The sequence below is a fragment of the Leptonychotes weddellii genome, chromosome 7 (genome assembly GCF_054177405.1).
Source record: "Leptonychotes weddellii isolate Sample4059 chromosome 7, ASM5417740v2, whole genome shotgun sequence".
NCBI classification, from domain to species: Eukaryota; Metazoa; Chordata; class Mammalia; order Carnivora; family Phocidae; genus Leptonychotes; species Leptonychotes weddellii.
In genome coordinates this window covers 75,941,171-75,964,148 of record NC_138375.1, presented here as the reverse complement: position 1 = coordinate 75,964,148, position 22,978 = coordinate 75,941,171, and the positions used below count along the sequence as shown (strand labels likewise).

The window sequence follows — 22,978 nt, the reverse complement described above, 5'->3', positions numbered from 1 at the left end:
GTCCTCCTAAACAGAGCTGGGATCAGCTCTGCTGGCTAGGGCAGGACCCAGGCAGGTGGGAAGTGGGATCATTACAAACCTCCCCTCCTGCTTCTGAATTCATGGGTAAAGTTTCTTAATATTTTCCTTTTCCACATACCTAAACAGTCCTAAAACAGTCTTAGATGCCTGGAAAGATCAGAAAAAGCGCTCTGCATTTACTTATGAACAATGGTACTTGGTTACAAGGGAAGGAAACAGCTGTGGTAGTAATACAGCAGGAAGGATAGATCTTTGGAAAGAGTATGCTAGTCCATAATAGATGAAAATGGAGGAAAAAAGACTTGCCAGCCCAGAGGAAGAATGATGCCCCCATGACCATTGTTAGTCGTGATAGAAAGCAACCATGACAATGATCATCATTAACTTAGCACTTACTGAATTACCCCTATTTGCCAGGCACAGTGCTAGGCACTTTATATATGCCTTCCAAACCTCACAGCCATGAAAGTATTAGAAGAATGGATAGGTGGTGCTATTCTTGGTGTTTTTATTGGCTGCTGGCACCCTGGGTATAGATGTAATTAAGAAATAAGACCCAAAGATCACACCAATGTTGATTAAAATGTCCACTTTAATCCTGAAAAACAGAACTAGAAAACTTGACATGTATTTGCTGTCAAATGGGCTTCTTAATTTATCTTCCCAAAAGGAAGGCTTCCTCCTCAAGCGTAAGACCTATTTCTGTAAGCTTAGTCCAAAGCAGAAAAAGAAGAAATGGAAGAGACAGAGAGTGAGGTCAAGCAAACACCCACTCAACAAAAGATTCTTTGTCCCAATGGGAAAAGTGAGAAAGGGAGAGGATGAAAGAGTTTCTCCCTTCTATCCTAAGAAGGGCAAATTACCTCCTTTGTATGGAAGAGTGAGGAATAATAATCATTTTGGTCTTATTATCCACACTTTACAGACTAGCCAACTACAGTTCTAAAGTGCAAGTAACTAGCCCAGGTCATAAAGCTAGGAGGTAAAAGAGAAGTCAGTATCTGAATTCAGGTTAGTCTGACTCAGAAGAGCTAACTCTTTATACTATGTCATCTAAGAAATTAACTTATAGAAAAAAAAAATCCTAAAATCTGTATGGAACCACAAAAGACCCCGAACAGCCAAAGTAATCCTGAGAAAGAACAAAGCTAGAGGCATCACATGTCCTGACTTCAAACTATTTTACAAAGCTATAGTAATCAGAACAGTATGGTACTGGCATTAAAAACAGATATAGGTCGATGGGATAGAATCAAGAGCCCAGAAATAAATCCATACATATATGGTCAACTAATATTTGACAAGAGAGCCAAGAATATTAAATGGAGAAAAGAGTTTCTTCAATGATGGTGCTGGGAAAATTTGATATTCACATGTAAAAGGATGAAATTAGACCCCTATCTTATACCACTCACAAAGAACTTGAAATGGATTAAAGACTTAAATGCAAGACCCAAACCATAAAACTCCTAAAAAAAACAACATAGGAAAAAAGCTTCTTGACGTTGGTCTTGGCAATGATTTTTTGGATAGGACACCTACAACACAAGCAACAGAATCAAAAATAAGTAAGTTGGACTATATCAAACTAAATAGCTTCTGCAAAGCAAAAAAAAAAAAAAAGAATCAACAAAATGAACTGGCAACCTACAGAATGGAAGAAGATATGTGCAAACCACACATCTGATAAGGGGCTTATATCTAAAATAATTAAGGAACTCATACAACTAAATAGAAAAAAACAAAACAAATAATCCAATTTAAAAATGAGCAGAGGATCTCATTAGACATCTTCCAAAGAAGATATGCAGATGTCAACAGGCACATGAAAAGATGCTCAACATCACTGTTAGGAAAATGCAGATCAAAACCACAATGAGATATTACCTTACACCTCTGAGAATGACTATCATCAAAAATATAAGAGATAATAAGTGTTAGTGAGGATTTTGAGAAAAGGGAACCCGTGTACACTGTTGGTGGGAATGTAAATTGGTGCAGCCACTGTGAAAAACAGTATGGACATTCCTCAAAAAATTAAAAACAGAACTACCATATGATCCAGCAATTCCACTTCTGGGTATGTAGTCAAAGGAAATGAAATCACTATCCCAAAGAAATATCTGTACCCTAACGTTCATAGCAGCTTTACTTACAGTAGCTAAGACATGGAAACAATCTTAAGTGTGTATCAAGAGATGGATAAAGGAAATGCGTATATATATCATAACATTTATATATATATAAATATATATATAATGAATATATATATATAATGAAATATCATTTGGCCATTTTAAAAAAGAGGAATATCTTGCCATTTAACAATGTGGATGGACCTTGAGGGCATTATTCCAAGTGAATTCAGTCAAAGACAAATACTGTTTGATCTCACTTATATATGGAATCCAAAAAAAAAAAAAGACTGAACTCTTGGAAACCAAGAACAGCCTGGTGGTTGCCAGGGGTAGGGGATGAGGGGTGAGGGATTAGAGTATAGATGGTCAAAAGGCACAAACTTCCAGTTATAATATAAATAAATTCTGGGGATATAATGTATAGCATGGTGACATAGTTAACAATACTATACATTTGAAAGTTACTAAAAGTTCTCATCACAAGAAAAAAATTCTATTACTACATGAAGTGAAGGATTTTTTTTTTAAAGATTTTATTTATTTATTTGACAGAGAGAGACACAGCGAGGGAGGGAACAGAAGCAGGGGGAGTGGGAGAGGGAGAAGCAGACTTCCCGCAGAGCAGGGAGCCCAATGCGGGGCTCGATCCCAGGACCCTGGGACCATGACCTGAGCCGAAGGCAGACGCTTAACGACTGAGCCACCCAGGCGCCCTGAAGTGAAGGATGTAAACTAAACTAGCTGTGGTAACCATTTCGCAATATACACATAAATTAAATCATTATGTTGTACACCTTAAACTTACACAATGTTATTATTTGAGTATATCTCAATAAAACTGAGAAAAACACCAAATTTTAAAAGGAGACTCACTTATATTTTTAATTCTTACAAAGGTAATAAGGGATCACTGTACAGAATACATACAAATTAAGAAAAAGAAAATTAAGAACACCCATAATCACCCATAGCCTTTGTAAATATTTTGGTATAGAGCTTTCCTGCCTTTATATGAGATGTCCTATCTGAAATCAGGCTTGAACCAGGTTATTACCGGAAAATTTCTGAGGGAGTTGAAGGTCAAGAACTGTCAGGGAGACAAGGTTCAGGACTCAGAGAAAAAACCTAGTAAGTAGTTCCTGCAGACTCCTGAGACACACCAATCTTCAACAGCTGTCTACCAGAAGTCAGCTGTCGCTTCAGCAAAGCCAGAATCCAATTCCCTCCTGTGTTTGCTCCACCTGTGTATCTGACTGAGGTCCACCCCTTCCTTCTGATACCTGAAGTCGGAAAGCTGCCTCATCTATCATAGTCCTTTTTGTTTCCAAGCTCTCATACCTGTGCTCTTGCTCTTTGGCCATTCTTCCTCAGCTCCCCAGGTGACTGGTTGCTGGCAATTGCCTAGTTTTGGACTACTTCCTCATTTGGACATCTGGAATTGGAGGCTCCCCTTGTCTTAATGTCTACCTGGCTTCCAGCTCACTGCTTGCTCTTATCCTCATTTTTTTTGGCACTCCCATGGATAGTTCTAATACCTGGCTTTCAGAACTAGGACATTCCCATTCCAGCCTGCTGATCTCTCAAAACCAGGTTTTACCCAGAGTCCAACCCATCCTTGCATCTACCATCAATCCAGACTTTTATCCAGATCTGGATTTCATAGTCCCAATGCCCATTCAACATCCACAATCAACAGCTATCAATGTCCCCAGATAGACACCAGTCTTTTCCATTTCTACCAATAGCCTGATTAGAAACAAAGGACTGAAGACATTTCCAAACCTATATACCTTGTACAATAATTTGTTCTTATTGAGAAGTGGCATCTGTTGTCTATCACCAAGAGGTGAAGTCAGACCATTGCTGCCCACGGCATCTTAGTATTTGAGTTGCCAAGGAAAACACAATGCAGTCAGGTACCCGATGGAGCAACATTTTAGTCACATGAAGAAGAGACAGAGCAAGCTCAGCTTCATCGGTCCCTCATGGCCATGGTTATTGTGTCTATAAACATGTTGTCATTTCTCTTCAAATAACAGTATAAATATATCTCATTAAGTGTAACATTTTTATAAGATATGAATTTAAAGAATGCTTTTTTCTGAATTCATTTTCAGCACCAACTCTGCATGACATAGATTCTCTTAAAGTTACCTGAAGCCATACCTTTCCCTCTTCCTGAAAATAAACCACCAACTTGGCTTGAGACCATAACTCGAGTGTTTTAGACTGTCATTTACAAGACAATAAACACCAAATGGAATAAATCTTAGCAAACAAATTAGAATGATCAGAAATAGAATGATTATATTAGAGTCAAATAAATCAATTAAATTAGAATTACTGATTTGGAAAATGAGCTATAAAAAAATGTTCAAACCAGTGCCTTCATTTAGAACTTGACTAAAATGTCTACAACTTTTCTAGAAAGAACTTAAAGAACCAGTCCCTAAGCCCACACCATGACTATGTTCAATGTGATTGCGAGGGCAATGAAGAACTCTTCTCTTGACAGGTAGCAGATAGCTAGCCAATGCACATATAAACTGCCCTCCTCCTTCTGAGACATGTTTCCATTCTGACAGCAAGGAAGATAAACATGGGTTTCAATCCAAGTGGAGGAGGGGATGAGTCTTGAATTCCCTCACTGTCCAAATGTTCAGATTCATGTGGCTTCGGGATGTGTACCAAAGTTTTTAAGAAACTTGGAAAAGATCATCAAACCACTGGAATGTACTTCATCTTAAATTCACCTTTTGAAATCACTTCTTGTAACTTCACTAAATAGGAACATCTTCAAACCTGCTAAATACAAGCACGTATAATTAGGTAAGCACCAGATTTGTTCAGACTGTAGCAGAATAAATGAATAGTATGATTTTACCGAGTTAGCACATTGCTTGTTAAAGCCTTCATCCCTGAAACATCACCAGCAGTGTAACCATCTCCAGCATCAAAGTGTTAGTTAGCAAGAAGCTAAAAACACAAGTTTCTGAAACCAGTGAAGAATCAAGGATTTTTGAAAACTAACATATTAACTTGTCCTCAGGCACTACTGAACCAAGCTGAAGAAGGACCTCAAGGAATATGTTTATCACTACTGCAGTGTTCTTTTTAAGCCACACCCCCCTGACCCAAGAGACCGGCAAAGTGGGGCTCTAGAAAATCATATGGTCTTCCAGGCCAGGAAAGTGGCCCTTGTCCCATTATCTAACACCAAAAGCACCATATTCACCCACATAGTAGGGACTGATATACAAGAGGTTCTTTATGGGGCAGAGAGAGAGAGAGAGAGAGATTCATTTTTGTGGGGTTTTTTTTTCCACTTCAAATGTGTGGGATTTTATAGCACAGTGCTAGACCAGCTCAATACCTGATTGAAATAACCCAAGAGAAGGATACAGAGGGAAGGCTGAATTCAGAATGCTCTGTGAGAGTACATCTGTTTTATATGAGACACACAATCTGTCTCATTCCAACCTGCATTTCTGGGTCACTTGAGACATTTAAACTGCACTTATAATTAACAGCTATTTTTAAACAGTGAAAAAATAGAGCACTGGTAAGGTACAAAAGCATTAAAATTGCCCCAGTTTCGCTTTTGAATAGGACACACCACTGCAATATGCTTCAAGATCAAAGAGAGCTCAGAAAAAGAGAGAGCAAGAGAGAGAAAGAGAGAGACAGCCCGATCAGTGGGGATAAATTGTTCCCATTATGATGGTGTAAGAATAGGGTTCTTTCAATTGAAACAATTTAATAACCACATTCATTACATTGGTGTCCACTTGGTTTTATCTGAGCAGTTTTTGCATAACTGGGGAGCAAGTTCAATTGAGCTTATTCTCTAGAAATTAAGATGTGCAGGGTTTGACATTCAGAAATTAAGCACTAATAGCCGGCCAAGCAGTTGTCTTGAGATTCCCTCTGGATGTAGTGAGATCTGCCTACCACTAATTATGTCAAATGCAAATGCATTCTCTAAAAGCCTGCCCCAAATTTTCATTAGCTCATTTTAAAGCAGTTAAGGTTATATTAGGGTGATGATGGGATAGCAGAGTCTCTTCCTTGGAATATGTTTACAGAATCACTTTGTAAAGCATCACTTGCATAGTGTAAGTATAGCATTGCCATCTGTAAACTTGCTTTTCCCTCAGCTATCAACAGAGGAAATCTTTCAGAGCACTTTTCTAATAATCTGTGAGATCAAGACAACCAAACAGAATCATGACAAACACTTGGAAGCACTGATTTTGATGAACAAGGGGATCATTGATTTTGGAGGGAAAAAAAATGACTAATTTTCCAGGGTTCACTTCAATGGTGGATAGCTCTCTACTAGGAAAAGGGTTGGACTTTTTGCCAACTAGCTTTCCTGAGAATGGTTACATTTGCCAGTTCTCAACCGCACTATGGGGCATAACGTGTCATTTGAAGCGTAGTTTATCCTAACGAGCTGTTTAAAAAGATATTAGGACTGGAACTGCAGAAAGGCATACAGAGGAAAACCCAAGGTTTACAGATTATGTATGAGATATACATAATCCATTCCTGTCTGCTACCCTCACTAGGAGCTAAATCGTGTACGGGAACATTTAAAAGACATCTCCCAGTGTACACTAAACCCTTCTTTGTTTTCTTGCTGCTGCCAAACAAGGGAGAGAAGAGAAGTGTTGAAACATACAATTGGGTGGCAACTTCATAATAGCTGCACTTCTTCTTTCCTTCTTTTTTCCAGAAGACAAAGTGTAAAAACTAAGAAGTTGCCCTTACCTCTACAAAAGCTTTTAAATAACGGCTTTTCCAGGAGCAACTGCACTTCTCTCACTAGACCATTTCCCCAGATGGGATGTGCAATATAAAACCACCATACATTGGCTTATTGAGGAAAGGAGATAGACTTGTACAAATCACTGGAAAGATAAATAAGCTATAGAGATCAATAAATAAAAGCCAGGCGGAAAAAAAATCAAACTCCGGCATTCCAGACCAATTAAGATGTTATTTACTGCCCATGTGATTGTAACTTCGATACTCTCCTTCCTTGTTTTCACACCATAGGCATTTGTTTTGCTGAGAGAAAGATATATAACTGATGTGTAAATAGAAAATGATATAGATAGATTTTATGTCCCATAAAACTGTTAATCTGTGCTCCACATTAAATATAAAGTACATGTTTTATTTAGACACTGCACTGGTATAATTAAAATAAAGTATGCTAGCTTTATTTTTTCTGTAAGTCACTTCCAACCATAGAGATCAAATAACAGTACAACAGCAGCATGAAATGTGGTTATAATAGCCTGAGACCACATTTCCTGAAACTAAAACATGGGAGATAACAGTGTGAAGGTACAAATTAAATGCAAATAAAACAGATTCCCTATTGTGGCTAATCCCTGTATTGGGTTTCAATGGGGAAATTTCACTTAATGTTTAACTTCTTTGTACAGTAATCATTGACATGTTATCAGTTACATTTTGAGATGTCACTGATGGAAACTATCAGTGAAGGATTTAAGAAGACTACCTGCCCACCTTTCAAAAAGAGAATGGAAGTGCCTGGAAAAAATTAAACAAAAATATACTGCCCAGACTGCTTGTGGGACGCTTATGGCAGTTGGCAAACACTCACTGACTTGTTTCCTAATTGATGTACATTTTTGTGGCAACCTACTTTAATTTGCCAGCAGAAGTTCTTTTTGATTTCAGAGGTGTGTCAGCATATCTTAGCAAGATCCCTTTTTTTGAGGGTGACTGCTCTAAAAACATCTCACATTTTAACACAAGGGGACTTAACAGAGTCCCCTTGTGTCACAATTTCTGGTTTTCCTATGTTGTCATAGGCCCATATGGCATGGAGATCAAGAGTGGCTGGTGTGATATAGATGTTTTCAAAGTCGAAAACTATGATTTAAAATGAACTTAGCAGAATCACCCTTTCTCTCAGCTCAGTTTCACATGGACCTTGCCACTAGTGTTTAAAATGGTCATTGAGCAATTGGCTTCTTGGGATTTTCAACTGAACTGACATGAGTAGCTGTTTGACGAGATGCAGTCTTATTCTAGAGCTTTTGGTGAACAATCTCTTTCTAGTCTTTTATAAAATGGCATATGTCTTATAATTCTATAATTGACAGGTCTCAACTTTCAGGAAAGCTTTGGGTATGTTACATTCTACACTGTTATACTCTGCGACTCCTCACTTCCAAAAACTACCAGAGACTACCAAAAAGTCTCTGCAGTCCCTTCCTCACTTTGAAGACTTCTATTTCTGAAAGAATAAAGAGCCACATTGACACAAGTTAACCCAAACTTCATCCTTTCCTCCTTCTCATCCAAAATTAGGGGCACACAGCCCTGGGGGCACACAAGATGATGCACTGAGGTGCAAAGAAACCATTAGAAGATTTGTTTTTATTTATTTATATACTAAAAAGAAATGAAGCTTTACTAATAGTATATATACTATTAATATAGATAATGGATGGTTTAGAAGGAAATGTACATATACTGGGGTACATAATTGAAATTTTCAAACTATTTTCATGCATGATTTTAAAAGTTTGGAGATTCCTAGGAACTGCAATTAACTCTCCAAATATTGGTACGGGAAAGAACTCTCAGAGACTCCATGTGGTAGGCAGATTAATGCCATCAACCCACACACCCCACTTAAAGATGTCCAAGTCCCATTCTCCAGAACCTGTAAATATTATACCTTGCATGGCAAAAGAGATTTTGAAGATGTGTTTTAGGATATGGACCTTGAGGTGGAGAGATTATCCTGGATTATCTAGGTGGGCCCAATCTAATCACATGATTCCTCAAAGGTACAGAACATTTTCCAGCTGCAGTCAGTGAAAGAGAAAGGTGGCAATGGAAAAGAGTCAGATTGTTGCCATGTGAGGAGGATTCGACTCACCACTGCTAGTTTTGAAGATGGAGGAAGAGGCCATGAGTCAAGGAAGGCAGGCAGTCTCTAGAAGTTGGAAAAGGCAAGGGAAAGGATACTCCCCTAGAGCCTCCAGAAGGAATGCAGCTTTGTCAACAAGTGACTTTAGCCCAGTGAGACCTCTGAACTACAGAACTGTATGCCAATAAACTTGTATTACTTCAAGCCACTAAAGTTGTGGTAATTTGTTATGGCAGCAACAGGAAACTTCTCTACTCCATCGGCCCTAACTAATTTTGAATGCTGGAGTATCAAGACAGATCTAAGTACTACATCAAACGGATTCAAGCTGCCATCATTTAAACATTTTGGGTCAACATCTCCTGAATTTGCCTCACTAGAGGAACAAATAACAGTGAAGTAAGTATGACATGAGAAGCTGATGAAATATTACTTGCAAAAATGGGAATAGAAGAGGAACAAGCTCTTTGGTCAAGAAGAGGTGAGAGTTTTCAGATATGATCTTTCCCATTATCTGAACATTATCTATAGTGCCATCAAATACCAAAAAAGAGTAAAAAAGCTGACCTTGGAATAAGTTGCATTTTCCCCCAAACCTAGGGCAGTTAGAGAATTTTAAAACTCATTCTTCAATATTTAAACTTCAAAAGGTAAAATTTCCAGGAATGACAGTATTGTGCTGGAAACATTAATGTGCCAGCATGAAATAATATCATTCTGTAGGAGGTAATAAAGGTATGAATTATGTCAAATTGTATTTGGCTCATAGATGTTACTGTGCTTCTTACGGGCAGATACAGCTAACAGGCACAAGAACACCTGCTTGTCTCCCTTAGAAAATTGAAGTCCATGTGCACAAACATCAGTCTATGAAATTAGGGGACCACTTGTTGCAAAATGAAAATGTGCCCTGTTACAGATACACCTCCTAGGAATGTGGAGTATCTCTTATTATAGCAGAACATAATTTTTCTCCTGGTCTTGCTCACTATAGAAAGAACCATTAAGCCATTTACATTACAAGTGGTGGCTTCTACTCCTATTAGGTAATATAATATGCTGAATGAACTTGCTGCTATGCTATATAGTGCTCTATTATGGGCTCTCACCATTAATTGGTTTGGGGTCATTGGCTATCTCAGTTAATGTGAAGAATCTACTGTTCTTTAAGTAAAATGTTCAATAGCATCTCGTATTGAAATGGGCCAGATTCAAATGATATGCATCATTATGCATGTGCCAATGTACAAGTGTATATGGGTTTTCCTGCATTTGTATTTAGGGTAAGAAAACAGAGTCCATTTTTTAAAGTTTAAAGAAAGTATTTACAGGGGCCATTTTGTACCAGAGTTGTTTAAAAGTCTGAGGAAACATGGCATGAGGAAAATACAAAATCTGTAGGCCTCGTGATGATGTAACTCTTTTGGAGCTAACGCACTAAGGGGGGAAAGCTGCCTTTCTCTTCTTCGCCCCCGGCTGCAGATGCATATGGATAACACTGCAAACAGAACCATCACTTCTGCTACAACCTGGGTAATAATGTGCTCAGTTAATCTACACAACATAGAGTCATCCTCTCAAAAAGTAATTCACTTCTTTAAAAACTGGAAGGAAAATAAATATGGTGCAGTAAAATTGTTGAGTAGAGGAATCTATCTGGACATTTCACAAAACATTTCATTATGCTGACAATTCCCAGAAGTACTCTCAAGAGTGCTTTAAGCTGAGGATTACTGCACTGGAGCTGATGGACTTTTTTTGTAGCCCCTTTAAAAGGCAGTGAACCGTTTTTCTATTTTATTTAAATAATGCCCCTTAAAATGGATTTTTAGAGGTATAATAACTCCTTAAGAGTCAGTTATGCTAAACAGTTTCTCTTGATAGAAATGTTGTAAAACTCGTTAACTGCACAATTTCAGATGCCGGCTTGGTGAACACTAACTGACATGTGAATGACCAGAGTTTGTAAAATAAATTGCAATAGTTGTTGTATCACACAGCTAGCATTGCACAAGCTGGAGGCCACAAGGGGCTCCAATCTGACAGAAAATTACTTCAAGATGAATGAAAAGTGCTTGTTTCTCTTTATTAGTTTTTAGAGAACAATGAAAATGTTGAACTGTTTACAGAGGGCTGATTAAATGTGGTCAGTGGGGCCATGTCCCTACTGCTAACTGTTGGCCTCCTTCTCCCGTTGGCCCCCAAACTACACACACACACCACCCACTCCAAGCACCCAACCCCCATCCTTAGCTCCCTGCCACATGCATCTTCTTAGAGGCTATTATGGCTGCACATCTGTGTGTGAAATGTGCTCATTCTGACATTCCACTGCTGCTCAGAGCTGCAGAGGCCTTTGTTAGGTAAAACACTATTGTCAAGTCTAACAAGTAGGTCATGCAATTTGCTGGACACTGCAGCAGAGAATAGCCCAGGATGAATTGCTTTGGCCTCAAATAATGCTCAGTTCCATATTGGAATACATATGTATTCTTTTCATTGGGCAGTACTATCAAAAGTCATAACATATTTTTAAGGCTTTGATTTAAATATATATATATATATATGTTGCTAGGGTTAGACAACCACAAAATAGCCTATTTGTTATATTTACTCAGGATAACTACTGTCTTATGGCTAAAGGCAAAAGGCATGAAGTGCTTTAATTGCTCATTTGTGGTTTAAATCCCATTTATGTTTTACCAGAAAGCACAGTGAGAGGAAAGGCACTAGCTACCATTTTAGCTGACTATTTGGTGTACTTAAAGTGGGTGGTCAAAAACCATGGCACTTAGGAGGATGTTGTGGAGAATGATTCTCACTTTATATTTCCTCAAAGTAAACAGCGCTTGATGGAAAGAAATATGAGAACTCATTAATAAGCATATGCCAAGCAGGAAGAGAAAAGTCCTTTTACCAGACCAAGCTAAATGAATCAGATCCAGAAGATGTTTTAGTAAACTAAAAAATTAAGGAAAAGCAAATCACTGTCACTCAGCTCAACAAACAGCCTTCCATGGCCCATCTCCTTCCTCACTCCTAACCTCACCCTTACACACACACACACACATGCGCACACACACGTTAGGGAAATAAGCAATAATAGGAAGCAGTTCAAATGCTATTTGTGGCATTCTGACACAATACATAGCACACACCCCTAATGTGCAAGCAGGATTCTCTTTCCCTCTGTGCAGAATATGCATTCTGAGCCTATTATGTGTATAAACAATGGCATATGTAATTACCTTTCTAGGGTGGCAATTATTCCTCGGAATCAACAACGAGAGTTAAAGCATGTTCCCCCAAAAGACATTTGGGGATCAATTCTGGGTCAATTACGTCAGGCTTTGATTTATCACATGGTGTCAGGCCATGTTAAAAAAAGAAAGTTAAAAAAAAAAGACATTATGAGATAAAGGCTAAAGGTTTGACTCAAATTGGTTTGTTTCCAACTTTGCTTTCTCCCAATTGCTCTTCCCTCCCCCTTTCTCAAAACAACTGTGATTTGCTGGGTTTTATCTGTTAGACAGTTTGCTGTTTGGGAATACTAAATGAAATGAATCTGGACTACATCCAGATTTGATCTGCCCCCATACCACCAGGCACTGGAAATTTCTCCTGGGATGCAGCAGAGGGGAGAGGTTAATAGTTCAGGCTTTAGAATCTAAGAGATCTGGATTTAGATCCCCATGACTTAAGCAAGATACATACATATCTCTACAGTAGATAATACCTACTTCAAATGGTTGCTGTGAGGTTTAAATGAGATAATTAAGTGAGAGGATATGTGTAAAACACTTAGCTCAGCGGCTGGCATGTCGTGAATACCCAGTGACTAGAGTGATTGCTCTTCTAGTGGTAGACAAGCCAGAGGAGGAGAAGCAGAACAGCCCCTCCAAGGGCCCACCCCTATGGAGCTGGCCAAGGGCCAGGGGAAGCAGAGTGGATGTTAGTACAAATCACAGGGCTAAACTGATGCATCCAAGACACCCATTAAGAAGCCCAGTGGACTAGACTGAATATAATAAATCCGGATAATTTGGACTTACTCTCACTAGATTGACTGTAAACTGATGAAGGTGCTACTCTGTTAGCAAGACCCCTCTGTCTTTTATAGAGCCTTAAGAACCACAGAAAAAAGCTACTTTACATGTTTTGAACACCAAGTGTTTACTCAACACATACCTACTATGGTGCATAGTAGGTATGTGTTGAGTAAACTGTGCTAGGTCCAGGAACATAGAGATGGTCCCTCCAAAAAATTTCCCAGAACAGGAAATAAATGTCTACAATTTAGTACAATATAGTTTTGAAACTCAGATTAACGAATATCCAGTATCACCATCAGGAGTTTGGGGGCAGCACGATTCATCCTATTAAGGATGGATCATATAATTAAAGTCATTGGTCAAATTAGAACGATTCTTTACCAAGCAGCAAAATAAAGGTTTTTGGAAATTACGTAAAAACGGAAGGTATGAGAATTCTCATCAAATTCTTTAGGGAGCAATATAATGTCCCATTCAAAGAACACTTTAAATCCATTTTATATGGAGCAACATAAGAGGGAAACAACACTTCACAATTCATTTCTCAGATGATGCACAGTGCTATTGGCAGTATTATTGGCAGCTTAATTAAGAAGTCTGTTGATGATATTTAAAAAAAAAAAAGCTGGCACATTTTCCATTCAGATGGACACTACTCAAGACAAAGACGTGTCTATCGTTGCTTCATACATACTAAAATGTGTTACAAATACTATGTAATATGTCTAGTATCTATAGTCATTTTAGTGTCTTAACACTGGAAAAATCATGACTTATACCCAGATCAGAAATAAGTTTTTTAAAAAAACCGTACAGTAATTTTGGAGCATAGAGGACAACACATGAATACTGAAATAGCCAAATTTTCCGACAGAGTCATTGCCTGGGTCTGTTTTGCTCCTATCTCTGCCCTATCTTGGCTCCATGAACAATATTCCCAAGTTTGATCCAAATCTTCCCCTTCCCCATGCTAATAACTCACACAGGATGTCAGGCTCCTAGGGCACAAAAGGTAGAGGCCTATAGAGACAAAAGATGTAATTCACCTACCCACTCTGCAAGAAATGTACAAACACAATATGTTTTTTCAACAGACAGTCTACACCTAGGAGGGAAAAAAGAATTTAATTCAATTAATTCCAACTCTAATGTGTTAATATCTCTAAAGTCTACCAAATATTTACAGAATCAATAAAATAAATCCTACCTATCGAAGTCCAAAAAAAATGGAATTAAGATGTCCTGAGTTGCCCACATTAGATTGTTTTGTTTTGTTTTTTATTAAAGGGATTTAAAATACTTGCAGAATACACTTACGCATTCATTTGTTTTCTATCTTAGAAACACACTTAATTAAGAGCAGAAGAAAAAAAAGGGCCCTGAAACTAATTGTAAATCCATTGAAGGCAGGAAACACAACTTACTTGTCTCCCTCATTTTCCCTCCCCTATTTTGTGCAGTGATTCACCCATAGTAAGTACTCAATTAAGTTGAAAAGGCAATGCATGTTTCAATTCACATTAATGTGGAGGGGTTGCATAGGTTTAAGGAACAGCTGAGACAAAAAGGATAGGTTCAATCTTCCCTGATTTCTGGCTAGTGAGGCACACTGTCTTGAAAACTTTGCTGAAGCTTGTATAACACTGGCATCATTAACTGTCGGCCACTGTGGCATTCTTAATGTCTTGATTTGTTTGCCTTTTTGCTGATGATAACAAGATGATTCTCCAACGGTTGTCTTTCCAACAAGAAAATGTGAAAGGTGCTGTGAAGCAGGTATTCAGTGAAGCAGGTATTCAGTCTACCCCTGTCCTACAGACAGTACATCTGTGAACAAAATGGAAACAAATTATTAATCCAAGCCTTTCCAAGAACAACTTTTCAGAAGTACAACAGTTGGTCTCCCGCTGATCACTAAAACTATTTAGCTCAACCTTTCAATACAACCAGGATCTTTTATGGTAATAATGTTGGTTCAAGTTTTGTTTCCCTACCTTAAATAATGACTTTGAAATCCATGCCACCCCAGGTGCAGATCCAAGCCCAATAAAATCAGAAACACCACGTGTCTGTACATTTTGAAAACAAAGTTTCCCTATCCAGGTAAGGAATCTGTATTTTCTTTCCTCAGCTCCATAGACAGGAATAAAACCCCTCCCGAAGTTCCAAGCCCTAACCCTTCATAAAGAGTAAAGTCCATGCCTGTATCCCATCCTGGCGGCGCAAAGCTGCTGGCTGGGAATCACCAGCTGCAGACAGCCTCCTGTAGTGAAGCAATCTGGCCAGGCAGGAGCACTCTTCAGTCAGCAAAGGCTCTGAACTAACCAGGTGACTAAAAGAGGGACGCATAATCACTTCAAACATCACCTCCAGCAACCGAAGCCCGGTGAGAGCAACACAGACAGATACAGGTAGGCCCCACCTGAGGCTTTTCAGTCATACTCATGTACATGTACACTACTAATACTACCTTAGAACAGGAAAGAAAAGCATCTTGGCAAAAAACATTTCTATTCATTCACATGCTCAAGGGCTCTTTCTCTCTGAAATGTCTCACTGCAGACCCACGGCTGTTGAGATTTAAAGCCAACAAACTCACAAGTAAGCTTGGCCTTAACACACTTATTTACTAATTTACTTTATTTATTTGGGTTTTTAAAAAACAGGCCAAAAGTGTATGTGTTTAAAATGCCCTTCATCTCTGAGTTCTCAGTGGCTTGGCCTACCTATTGCTGTGGGAATGGGGGTTGGTTATTTAAGGAGAGGGAACTTTGTTCTCTGTGAGTGGGCAAGTTTCCTAGGCTCTCTCTTTTGCCACCCCACCCCCTCCTTGCCTGTCTCAGGGGATCAGGGATCCTCACCCTGCTGAGGCCCAGCTTGGAAAGAAAGAACACAGGAGCTTCAACTAATCTTGAATCTTGAATCTTGTTTGCCCAGCCTCTTCTATCCCACCCATGTCTGTGAGCCCAGGTCTAGTGTGAGTGTTGGAAGATGCCTATAGCAGGGGACCCTGGAAGTGTACTGAACTGGAGTAGGACTTTTCCTTCCCATGGTGCACTGAGCAGTAGAGGTGGTGAGGGGTGAGGGAGCCATGCTGCTGAATTCTGGTTGGCATTCCCCCCTTGTGCAAGATGGGGAGGCTGCGGATGGGGCAGCCTCTGCTTGGTTTGGTTGTGAGATAAACCTGGAGAAGCGGCACAGTTATCCCATTGAATTATTTGAGCAAAACACTGCTGTAAGTAACTTTTGTTGTTGTCTTTTGTCAAAGACAATCGCTTTGGTTTAAAAAAAAATACAACACCCTTCAGCTCATGAACAAAAATGTCATACTACACAAGCATTTAAAATCGACCTGGAATCGGGCGCCTGGGTGGCTCAGTTGGTTAAGCGACTGCCTTCGGCTCAGGTCATGATCCTGGAGTCCCTGGATCGAGTCCCTGGATCAAGTCCCGCATCGGGCTCCCTGCTCGGCAGGGAGTCTGCTTCTCCCTCTGACCCTCCCCCCTCTCATGTACTCGCTCTCTCTCATTCTCTCTCTCTCAAATAAATAAATAAAATCTTTAAAAAAAAAAAAATAAATAAATAAATAAATAAAAAATAAAATAAAATCGACCTGGAATCATTTTAGGTTCTTCCTTCTCTATCCATTATATCAAACTTGTCACCGACGCCTCTTCTTAATTTGAAATGTCTTTTGCAGCCCCCTTTTCTTCTGAATTCCTACTAAATCCTCCCCACCCCTTTGACAAGGCCTGTCCTCCTCAGCCTGGACTATGACAGGCTCCTAGCTATGCCTACATCTCCTACGCTGTAGTCTCCAAGTGATGCTCCCTCCACAGGCCTCCACTTCAGCCATTCATGCCAAGATCTGTCTGAGGTAGGGCCCTTGAAGGATCGACTTAAGAGGCTCAGCACATCTGTGACCTTCAGTACATCTTCATCAGGCAGGCAAAAGAGAAGCAACCTCAGCCCACCACATAGCAGGAATGGTATTCCTTTCTTGGCCACAAATGCACTGAATCACACTGAGTTTAATCTGCACAGCTTCATCATCGTTCCTCCATTTCCCTACTAACTCCACACATGTTGGCCCAACCTCCGGAACTGGCTTTTGCCCTGACTAGGTTTCCTTTCTCCTTCAAGACCTTGTGCCTTGCCCTGAACTTCAATCTGCTTGACTAGGGCCCTGACACTACCCTTCCCCAGATTCTATTCCAGAACTCCAGCTGCCGGCTGGAATCCAGCTATGATGAGATTGCCCAACTTCCATGACACCACCATTCCTGACGCAATCTCACCTGCTATCTACATTCTAGTTAACCAGATCTCCTGATGAATTGGATCTCCTCAGATCCAACACCTCCTCTTGTTTACTGAGGACTAGACTGCTGGCTAACCCTAGTGCTGCCAGGCTCCCAGTCCCTGATAACACCTAGTCTTGACTTCTCTTGTTCCCTGGCAACCTATGTTGCTGAGATCCTACGTAGGAACCCCATATTCCCAGCCTAGACAAATTCTACTTAAGGGGCTAGTTTTTGTAATATCTACAATGTCTTTATAATATAATTTATTTGTTCATTCATTCAATTAGTCAGCAATTTATTAATTTATCCTCCCTTCATTCCATAAAAACTTAAAGAGGTTAACATTAACTTAGTTAAAAAAAAAAAAATCTTACCTGACTACCTACAACTTAACCCCTGCCTGATTTTTGAAGTATCCCACTTTCCTATTCCACTTCATTCCCTAGTCTCCAAAAGGAAGTCTCTGCTTCTGGCACATAGGTTCACTGGTCGCTAAGCTCATTATGAATCTTTGTTCACCCCCTCTTTTCTGCCTTCTTAATTAGTTCCTTTAAACCTTTGGCACCTCACTTGTGACATGATCTAGAAAGCCTTCCCCAAGAAACAAATCCACAGTGACTTATCCCTTATCTGGATTCTTCTGGAGTAATCAATAACACATAGTTCAAGTATTTCATTTTTCACTAAATATTTCCTATACATTAGCTCCCCAGACAATTAGTTCTTTGAGAACTGGGATAAAGGCCATGTCCTGTATTTGTTATAGTGCCTTCTAGAGCAAAGTTCCACTTCTGCTTCTCCCCACCCTTACTCAACTCCCCAAACCCATGCTCATGAAGGAAAAGAGGAAAGGAGACTGAATCAAGTTACTGGAATCAACTAAACCTCTTAATAGGGGCTGGAGCGGGCGCCTGGGTGGCTCAGTTGGTTAAGCGACTGCCTTCGGCTCAGGTCATGATCCTGGAGTCCCGGGATCGAGTCCCGCATCGGGCTCCCTGCTCAGCAGGGAGTCTGCTTCTCCCTCTGACCCTCCTCCCTCTCATGCTGTCTCTCATTCTCTCTGTCTCAAATAAATAAATAAAATCTTTAAAAAAAAAAAAAATAGGGGCTGGAGCTTTGGGTGTATGGAGAAAAAAGGTTAAAGTTTTGACTTCTGTAGGCTGTGACCTCTTTGGAGTTCATCTCTTGGGATTCTCTCTCTTTAGATTGTTTCTCTCTGCTTCCACGTGGCCAGTGAGGTAAAACAGGTCTAGAACTGCCTCCCACTTGGGAGATGCTTCCCAATAACCTTTCCCCAAGATAAGGCTTAGGGCGAACTAATTAGACCAGCTCTAACTTCAACTTTTTCTTTTTTTTGTTTTTCTCCTGCCTCAACCAGCCACTAGTAAAGTAGGACCTAGAGAGTTGGACCCAGGAAAAAGGACCAAGGACATCTATCTGTGTGCAAGACACAATATTTCCAAGCAGCTCCATGTGGACAGCTGAGTTCATCAGAGACTGCATTAGGGTTGGGGGTTGGGGGTTGGGGGTTGGGCAGCACCTAGGTAACAAGAGTATATGTATATGTACTTGAGGTCTATCCTGTGCTTATCTCCTCCTGTGGACCCAGAAGATACCGAAGTAAGGATCTGTGGGTCCTTCTCAAAAAATATTCCCAATCCTTGTTAATTAATTTTTCTATAGTAAATATCTAAACTTTATCAGTATAGACCAAGAAGGGGCATCTGGCTGGCTCAGTCAGTAGGGCATGCATGATCTCAGGGTGGTGAGTTTGAGTCCCATGCTGGCCTGGAACCTACTTAAAAAGAATAAATTTTAAAAAATTAAAAATAAAAAAAAAAGAATTGACCAAGAATTCTAAGAAACTCTGAAGTTCAGAGTCAGGATTGTTTATGATTTATGTACTGAGTACATGCTTCACTAACTTTAGAGTAATTTTATTTCTATAAAGCCATCTCTCTATGAACTCATCTCTTACAACATAGATCTCTTGAGTTTGAGATCTTTTTGAGTGAGGATGCAAGCAAGACAAATCCCAAGGGTTTTGCAAGGCTTTCTGCCAAAGATTAAAGCCAGCGGACCTCTTGTATTATGAAATTTTGAATTAGCACTTGTAGATGACCAGAGCCCACTGAAGAATCATGTAATAGTCATGATATCTCATATATTATATTTAAATAATTGAAATATATCATACACATACTATATACATGTGTTTGTGTGTGTGTGTATATATATGTGTATATGTGTATTTGTGTGTGTGTGTATATCTATATGTGTATATACACACATATATATAACCTTGATATACTACTTGAAAAGAAATCTATAATGGATGTAGTTGTATCCCAAAGTCATGAGATCGTTCATCACTTGTCTAAGTCTGTGGTCAAAACTCCATTTTGAAACAATGTTGTTAATTAGCATGTGATGCAGAGACTGCCAACTGTCCCTAATATCTCATCCTCCCCTTTTTTCCTTTATTAATAGAACCCCTGAATTTTGAGAAGTACATGGCCACAAAAATATATTTTCAGACCTTCCTGGCAGATAGGTATAGCTAGTAGGATGTTTGAAGTGCAACATCTAGGAAATGCCTTTACAAAGAATGATTATAAGGGCCTCTGGGTGGCTCAGATGGTTAAGCAACTGCCTTCACCTCAGATCATGATCCCAGGGTTTTGGGATTAAGCCCTGTGTCAGGCTCCCCACTCAGTGGGGAGTCGGCTTCTCCTTCTGCCCCTCCAAACTGCCCCTGCTTGTGCACACGCACGTGTTCTCTCTCTCTCAAATAAGTAAATAAAATCTTTTTAAAAAAGACAAGAATGATTATGTACTTTGGACATGTGAACGAAGCCAACACCCAGGAAGAGCTGAGTAATAAGATAGAAGTTTATTTTTCCCTTACTCAACAGTATAAGCAAAAGCAGCCCGGGGTTGATATGGTATCTGCATGATGTCAGGGAGCCCCCCCTAGCTTGTTTGAGCCACTATATTTTGGAATCTCTTAACCAAAACATAAGCTAGGCTGCTGTGGCAAATACAGCACTGTAATTCTAGCTCTGCCACTTATTACCTATCAAAACTTGGACAAATTATTTAAACTCTATGAATTTGTTTCTGTCTATACCTACCTCATAGGTTGTTAGCAACATGAGACTGTCTTTTTTTTTTTGCTACCCACTATATCCCCAGCTTCTAGCACAGTGTCTGCACATAGAAAGAATTCAATAAAAATTAATTATTATTTCTGTTCCTGTTGATATGCCAACTCTAGACACATAATGCCATACCTTAACAACTAACCATTAGGTACTTCCAATAAAGATCTGAATAATGCAACTAATCAACATGGTGTGCATTAGAGTGATCACATTTTCTGACCCAAATCTTGGAAAACCTAGTCTGACAAAAGGTTTTTTCTTACTTGTGAATTTATTTACATGAAAATTCTTATACGTTAAACCATTGGTTGTCAACTTAATAACTGACTTTACTTTTAAAAATTATCTGCTTAAGGGGCACCTGGGTGGCTCAATCGCTAGGCGTCTGCCTTCAGCTTGGGTCATGATCCCAGGATTGAGCCCCAAGTTGGGCTCCCTGCTCAGCAAGGGGTCTGCTTCTCCCTCTCCCGCTCCCACTTCCTCTGCTTGTGTTCCTGCTCTTACTATCTCTCTCTCTCTGTCAAATAAATAAATAAATAAAATGTTTTTAAAAAATTATCTGCTTAAATTGGGCATCCCTGGAAAGTCAAAGGCACATAGCCCCAACATTAATGGTTCTGTTCCCTCTAGTTTTTATTACAAGGTTCCACTGTGCATGAATATGACGGGGGGTGGGGCGGAACAACCCTGATTTTTATAACACATTTAGGGTTGTGAATTTGTATTGCAGTATTTCAGAATCTCAAGAAAAATCATTCTTATGTTTTCCCAAAGGAAGATGGGCACTTCTTGCTTCTGCAAAAATAGCATGGATGGTACAGGTAAAATAAAGCTATAAACAATACCTAATATTGCCCCCATTCCCACTAATAAAGAAAGAATAAACTCAGGGGAAAAAAATAGCATGGATGAGAGCGTTTTCAGTAAAACACATTTTTTTTCTATTGAAGAGCACTTAATAAACACACACACCTGGCTGCTTTCACTTCTCCACGAGTGCCACCCATTTGCCAGTCATCGGAGTAATTCAGTCTGATCTGTTAAGGTGATGGATTTTGACAAACTGTGTAAGCCTGTCATTAAGGGGAGGATAGATTACAGTCTCTACGCAGGACATTATAGTGCTTACACTTCTCATCCATACAGCCTATGAAACATACAGGGGAACGCAAGATGAAAATAAAATTGAACATGGGCATAACTGCTACTCTCTCCAGTGAATGATAAGAGCTGGTGACCAATCCACACTTTCTACCATATATATATAGAGAGAGAGAGAGAGAGAGAGAGAGAGTTCTATTTCTTTCTGACTGATATAAAGACCTCTCACAAAGGACACAAAGATTATACACAAAACTGACTATTCAGTAATTTAAGTCTAACTTCAGGCCTGTGCTTCCACTTTTAAAATATTATTCTTTCCTCTTTCGCCCTACCTATATATAGTCCTTTTGCTTCTCTATAATTTTTTACTTATGCACTTAAAATCCTCATCTAGAATGGGGATTATATCAATAGTGAAATTTGTTAGGTGAATTGAAGAAGACGAGTCTGAATTAATAAAAAGTGTAAAGTATGGGCTGTTGTCCAAAAGATCATGATAATAGCAACAGCTGATGTTTTGAGAGTTGACTACATGAAAATCAGGAGGCTGAACACTTTACATGTGTTATCTCATTGAGTCCTCATAAAAGCCCTAGAGCAGGTATTATCATCCCATTTTTACAAATGAGAAAATAAAACCTGAGAGATATTAAGTAATTTGCCTAAGTCCATGTAGCTAATGAGTTACAGAAATACTTTCAAATCTGAGTTTGCCAGACTTCAAAGCTCATGTTCTTTATCACCACATCAAACTGCTGGGTGTTTCCTTCAATCAATAATAATAATGATAAAGCAATATTTCAGATTAGCTTAACAAAACTAAAGTGTGGAAGAATACTGCTTTAGTGAAAAAATGAGAAGTGTTTGAAATTAGCTCACCAATTATTTTAGGAAGTTATTACCTGCCATTTATGGAGTATGTACTTCACACCAGACACTTTCTATACATTTAATCTAATCCTCACAGCAGCCCCAAGAATTAGGTAAACTATCTCCCTTTTACACATGATGGAAAAGATACTCAGAAAAGCCAAGTAATTTGCCCAAGGTCACATAGATAGAAAGTGGCACCGTCCTTGCACTATGCCTTTTCCCACACGACCTCATTACCTCTCTTGCAAGGCCTTTCTCTAGAGTGCTTGAAAAGCTCGCTTTATAAAACAATAGTGCCATCCCCCTTTAAGTGTACTTAATACTATTTATTAGCTCAGCAAAGCTTTAATTCAGAGACAATGCAAAAGTAAACTTTAACCCAGGCCTGCTCTCATTATCATAA

At 39.3% G+C, this 22,978-nt stretch overlaps 1 long non-coding RNA gene across 9 annotated transcripts in view; it reads right to left on the bottom strand.

The window, feature by feature from the left end:
• Window positions 1–8,715: 8,715 nt before the first annotated feature.
• The window catches only part of LOC115940170 (uncharacterized), a 136,898-nt gene continuing 122,635 nt past the window's right edge, over window positions 8,716–22,978 (bottom strand). For all 9 annotated transcript variants that reach the window (XR_014147059.1, XR_014147058.1, XR_014147060.1 and 6 more), the window contains one exon: window positions 8,716–14,957. This is a non-coding gene — a long non-coding RNA (uncharacterized LOC115940170). The remainder of the gene's footprint in view (window positions 14,958–22,978) is intronic.